This window comes from Thunnus albacares, chromosome 18 (assembly GCF_914725855.1).
Source record: "Thunnus albacares chromosome 18, fThuAlb1.1, whole genome shotgun sequence".
NCBI classification, from domain to species: domain Eukaryota; kingdom Metazoa; phylum Chordata; class Actinopteri; order Scombriformes; family Scombridae; genus Thunnus; species Thunnus albacares.
Window position 1 is genome coordinate 20,029,867 of NC_058123.1, and position 6,137 is coordinate 20,036,003.

Here is a 6,137-nt window from a genome sequence, read left to right on the forward strand (position 1 = left end):
ATTCAGGTATTATGTTTTATAGGAATAGTATTAATCTACTGTGAATAAGCAACATTAGAGTTTCACAAATGCTGAGAAGAGAGATAAGTTGAATTTGAATCACTGATTTCATTCACAGTATTTTACAGTTGTTCATCCTCGACTCACTTTTTAAGAAAGTTGTGGCAAGATTTACAGTATTTTCAGTAGGAAACTGCCAATGGTATCGTAAATTATATAAATATATAAGTCTTACAGTTTTTTTTATGAAATCTTTTTTAAAGATTTTATGTACCCACACATCCAGACATCTGTTTCTTGTTCTAAGAGGGCACTGAGAAATTTAAAGCAAACAAAGTATAATTTCGATTTTTTTTAAGCCATGCTAGCGACAGTATGGCTTGAGGTATGGCAATGTCAGCTGGTTAGTGGACCACTTCTGCCAGACTAAAATATCTCAATAAATATTGGATGGATTGTCATGAAATTTAGTACAGATATTCAGGGTTTCTAGAGGATGAAGCCTACTGATTTTGATGACCCCTGACTTTTCCTCTAAGTGAGGTGGTCTTTTCCTCTATTACTATCATGTTGACATTTTTGATTTTTAGTACAATGTCTCAATCTATTGGACTGCCATGAAAATTGGTTTATGATCAAATACCTGCAAAACTCATGACATTCCCATCAGCCTCAACTCTACTTTGCTTAATTAGTGAGTATTAGCATACTAACATGCAAAACTAAGATGGTGCTATCTGTCAGCATGTTAGCACGTTGACAGTAGCATAGCTCATAGTACCCCTGTGCCTAGCCCAAAGAGCTGTCTTGTTAATCAAATTTACACATATTTTTTACATAATAAAAATAAACACTGGTAAATTCACTGATTTAAAAAGGAATCCAGCCCTTCTTATTTCAAAAATGAATGTAAGCCATAATGTTTGGGTGTGAAAATCAATGTCATGATCCTAATTACAAATTCATAAAGCAAAATTCTCATGTGAAGGCTTTCACTCTCTGGTTTCAGTGCTGTCAACTGATGACCTGACTATAGATTTTTAGCTGCATCCGCACATCCTGGAAGTTCATTAATAATCTATGGACTTGAAACTCTACTGATGTTACAGAATAGCCAGCAACTTGCAGACCACTTCTCAACTTCTATCAGAGACACTCAGAAGATACAGGACCCTTTACTGCAATAAATTATTATATACTTATATTTGGCAGAGTGCTCTGCTCCTTAGGGCTGCCCGGTGAATCCGAGCAGCAGCGTGTGGTTCTGCAGCAGAGGGAAGATAAATGAGACAATTAAACTGTGCTTGATGGCACCTCAGTGACTAATGGCTTTTCCTTCCTGCCTGTCTGAGCACAGATAAACACAGTAGTAAGCAGCAAGGAGTGTGTTTGTTTGTGTGTGTGTGTGTGTGTGTGTTTCTTTGTGTGTTTGTGTGAGGGCTTGAAATTTGTTGCAGGGATTCAATTGCTAGATAGACAAACACTTGTAGATGTCAAAACAATGAGACTAGAGATACTAGCTGATAGAAAGGAAACATGAAGTCTGTGGCTGTACAATTTTGTGGATGAATTTCTCTAAAGTTACAACAGTAATTCCTCACCACACGTTCTGTGTGCATTTTATTATCAGTTACTCACACATGAATCTTTCTGTGCTGAATGTGTTTTACCCTGATATCATGTATGTATAGTAAAAGACCCTTTTACATTGTTCTTGTTTCAAAACTTATCAGCTGGAGACAGCATTTCCAACCAACTACTTCTATCTGAAATCCAGGATTTCACATTTGTAAAAGTGTGCTGGGTGCATAACACACATTTGTTTACAGTGACTACTTATGTGTGTCCCAATGTGTGTGTGGTAGGGGATGGGGTTTTCCTGCCCTTACTTCCTGTTGTATACCCTATTAAAGGCCAACAGTTCCACTGGGAGTGGACAGATAGGACAGTCATGTGGTAATTAGCTCTGCTCATTAAAACTGACCTCAGGCTTTGTTCTGCCATCTGGATACACTGTCCTACCTCCTGTTAGACATGTGCGTCAGTGTGTGTGAGCGCCTGACATGATTTCCTTTTTCTAACAACCCTGCTTTGAAAATGACCCCACCTGTAGTGTGTTGTTTATTTCTCCCTTTCTTTTGTATCTATTGACGTGTCCTTCCATAAAGCATTGAATCCATGAATTGAATTCATTGTTAACGTGATTTTACCTCATGCATTTGTATATTATAACCTCCTACATGCTCTGGTTGCATGTGCGTGACAAAGACTATGAACAGTAATGAATGAAGGATCAGATAATGAACACTTGAGCTTCCGCTTACTTCTAAATGGGCTGCGTTTTGTCGTAATCAACGCATATGAAAGAAAAAAATGTACATACGCCGCCTCTGCTCATCACATTCTTGAAATTCATTAGAACTGCATTCACAGGAGCAAATTCACTCGGCCATTGTTTGAGGGCACATGATCAGCTGATTTTCAAATTATGTTTTAAAATGTGAAGGGTGGACTATACAACGAAGCACACAGATCCCTGGAATGCAACAACTATGCCACATGAAATGCTGATCTATGTATCAAGTGACTTAAAGGTTTTTGCGTTGAATCTCTGCAACGGGCAACGTGTCTGGATGAAATCCATTTTTTATCTGTCAAATGTGCAGTAATAGAACATCAGTAGTTACAAGACCATATTCTGCATGCTTTAAAGGTTTTAAGCTTATTTTCTGCTTTACAGTGCATTCCCTTTGTTTCTGTACAGCTTGAAATTTGCAGAGTTTTGAAAGTGCCTTGAGAAAAGTCATTCATCACAGTGAATATTTAGCTGCCCTTTTTTGGGTGAATGTACATTTTTGCCTTCTGGTAATGCGGACTTTTTAAATTCTCTCAGTAGGTGTGTTCATATGCACATAGGATATTCTGGAAACTAAGATTTGAGAGTCACCTTTATAACTTTGATAATATTAAAAGTATCGAATTAATATTCCTTTCAGGATGACCATGTTTGCTTATTGTCTGTCTTCTGCTTTTCTGCAGTTGACTCTTAAGTTTTACATATAAAAGCTTCCAAAAAGCACCAGATTGCATGCGAGAAGGAAGTTGCACTCAACCACAATATCATGATAATATATCTTTGACAAAAAACAAAACAGTTGATATAATATTCACTCATTCATTACAGATATCAAGACAGTTTCGATTCTCTCGCAAGAACATTTTCCACTCTACAGACTCAAAGCAGCTGCTGCCATAAAGGAATTCAATCTAAAGACTTATACTGTGCTTTGGAAGATAAATTGCATGAAAATGTATGTGATTTGCAGATAATGAGCTGAAACAGAGGAAAAAAACAAAGGTAGAAGAGTATGGTACTTCTAATGTTTAGTCTGCCAGTGTCCTCTAACTTGTTTAAACAGGATTAGAAAGGTAAAACAGAATAAAGAGAACAATTAAATAGTTCTAAGAAGAAAATGACATGAAAAAGTGAAAAATAAATTAAACGACGGAGCCGTGTGTCCTTGTGCAAAAGAGGGCTCAGACTGTGTCGCTCTGGCCTGTCGTAAATTGTTGTGAGTCGGAGCAACAGCTAATGGGTGAAGTGCAGGGACAGCAGTGAGTCATACCACTCTGTTCACAAGAACCCCATTTTCTGCCAGATCCAGTGTGATGTATGTCTGCAAGTGTGTGTGTGAGAGAGAGAAAAACAGAGAAAGCCAGACGGCTGAATGAGACAAGTGAGAAATATTCATGTCTGCGGCATAATTCAGTGTGTATAGAAAGGAGTATAGTTGCGTGCGTGTGTGTGTGTGCGTGAGCAGAGCAGCGGAGACAACACAGTAGGATTGTTGAGTAGCTCACCGCAGGACAAAAGCATCTTTCTGAGACATGCATATGTAGCTGATTATGTAGACTGCAGACAGCATTAATGGCATAGCTCACATTGCGTACATGTTACACACTTCAGGCTTCATTCACACTGTAGCTGGATGGGTTCCAGTTCAGAATGAATTGATCTCATATAGTCTTGGTAAAAAATGCTGCTGAAATATGTATAAGACTATATAAAATACAGTTATAAGCATGAATAATGCTGTACTTTAAAGGATAGCTTCATAATTTTTCAAGTCTCTTAAAACAGTAGTCAGCTGACCATAAATGCTGAAACTGGTTTTGCTCGCTGTAATAATTCCTCCTGTTCATACTGACCATTAGAAGATCCCCTCCAAATAGGTGACAAAATCCACAGTCCTCACTTTCGGCAAAAATGTATTTAAAAGTTTATATATAGTTTATATATATTACTTTATTGAAGATAATATGAAGCTTCAGCAGTCTGGGTTAGTCAAATAAAGTGGATATTTTACAGTCTTTGTAACAAAAAAAATCCCCCTTAATGTCTCTACAGACAGTGAAGGATGGTAACTTTGAAAGATTTGATTTGATTAATTTGGATGGCTAAAGTCTCATAATAACTTCAAATAAACTTTTAAATACATTTTTGCATTAAAGGTTGACTGTGGATTTTGTCTCCCATCACTTACATTGAAAATGCATTATGAAGGGATGTCTTACCGGCCAGTATGAACAGGAGGAATGATTACAACAAGAAAAACATGTCAATGTTCATTTGTTTCACCTGACTATTATTTTAGGGCAGATTTGAAAAATTGTGAATCTATCCTTTAATTTCATTTGTTGTATTCCTCTTTTGTTATAACTCCATGTTTATTTTACTTAAACTGATTTTATTCTCCTCTTGAGTTTTAATTTTAAAATGTTCTAACGTAATTGTTTGCATCACGTAAACAGTTTGAAATGCCCTTGTCTGCTTGAAAAACAATACTGTGTTGTTATTTGCTAATAGATTTACAGTGTTTGGCAAGTAGCCATGCGCTAAATCTTATAATTGTTTTTGATCTCCTGTTTTATAAACAATGTGCATAAAAGCAATTAGATAACGTGATATTTTAGATCAAAAATTTTAACAAACAACAAACTGAAAACAAGGCCAGAACAACTTTAGAACATACCAGCATTTAAAATGAGAAAATATTTCACCTGTAAATTTGACAAAAGAAAACAATGGAAGCAACAACAGAACATACATAAAACAAAGCACAAAGACTCATAAAAATAACAATGTAATTGTGATAATTGAGAGTAATGTCTTCTTGTCTCAAAACATGTATATCTGATTAACATTACATGAAGTTAGACTCTGTCTTGTACATCAAACCATTACGCATAATAAAGATTAATGGAAATGTACATAATATGTAATATAATACATAGAATTCACCTGAATATGAATAAATAAGTAATTAAAACTTACTGTTTATTCACACAAAATATCTGACGCTTCATCTGAATACTTGGTTGATGATTCATGTGCTAAAAAATCATTCAGGTCACTTGGGTTATTTCAAATTTAGCCATGTGCTATGAAGCACCTTCAGGCATCATTTACATGTGATTCAGATGGTGTGTGTATCACTGCCAACCGAACGCTTTCAAAAATAACCAGGTTAGTGTGTGTGTGTGTGTGTGTGTATGTGTGTGTGAGACTTGCATACTAAGAGGAAGCAAGTCAGTGTCGGTATGACGAACTGTTGCTAAGCAGTGGTGGTTGCTAGGTGGTGGAGGGGGGGGAGGGGAAACAGGTTTGCAGTCAGTGATGGAATCTGAGGGCTTACCTCTGTGTTCCTGTGTGCACGTGTGTGCTCCCTTGGATTTAATAGTTTAAATATTGATAGTGAAGCATGAAGGTAATTAAGGTAAATTTCAATTCATCGTAGAACATCTGATGTATGAGACATTTTACTGTGATTTAAATCAATGAGCGTTTCACGTGGTGTGGTGAATCTTTTTAACCATCGTTTGATAAATGACTCATTTAAAGACGGACAAAAAAATACTGTCTAGCAGTGTCAGATTCAACAATGGAAGTCTTATCATGAGTCATTCATTTTGTCTTCAATTGCAGATTTTTCAAGGAAAGCTGATGAATATCTGGCAGAAGAACACACAGAGTGAAACCAGCACACTCCTCGGCTTTCCCCACAATGATTACTGTATCATACGCAGCAGGGGAATGCCTCACAGTTTACTGGCTTCCCTCTCTGTGTTTCAGATAT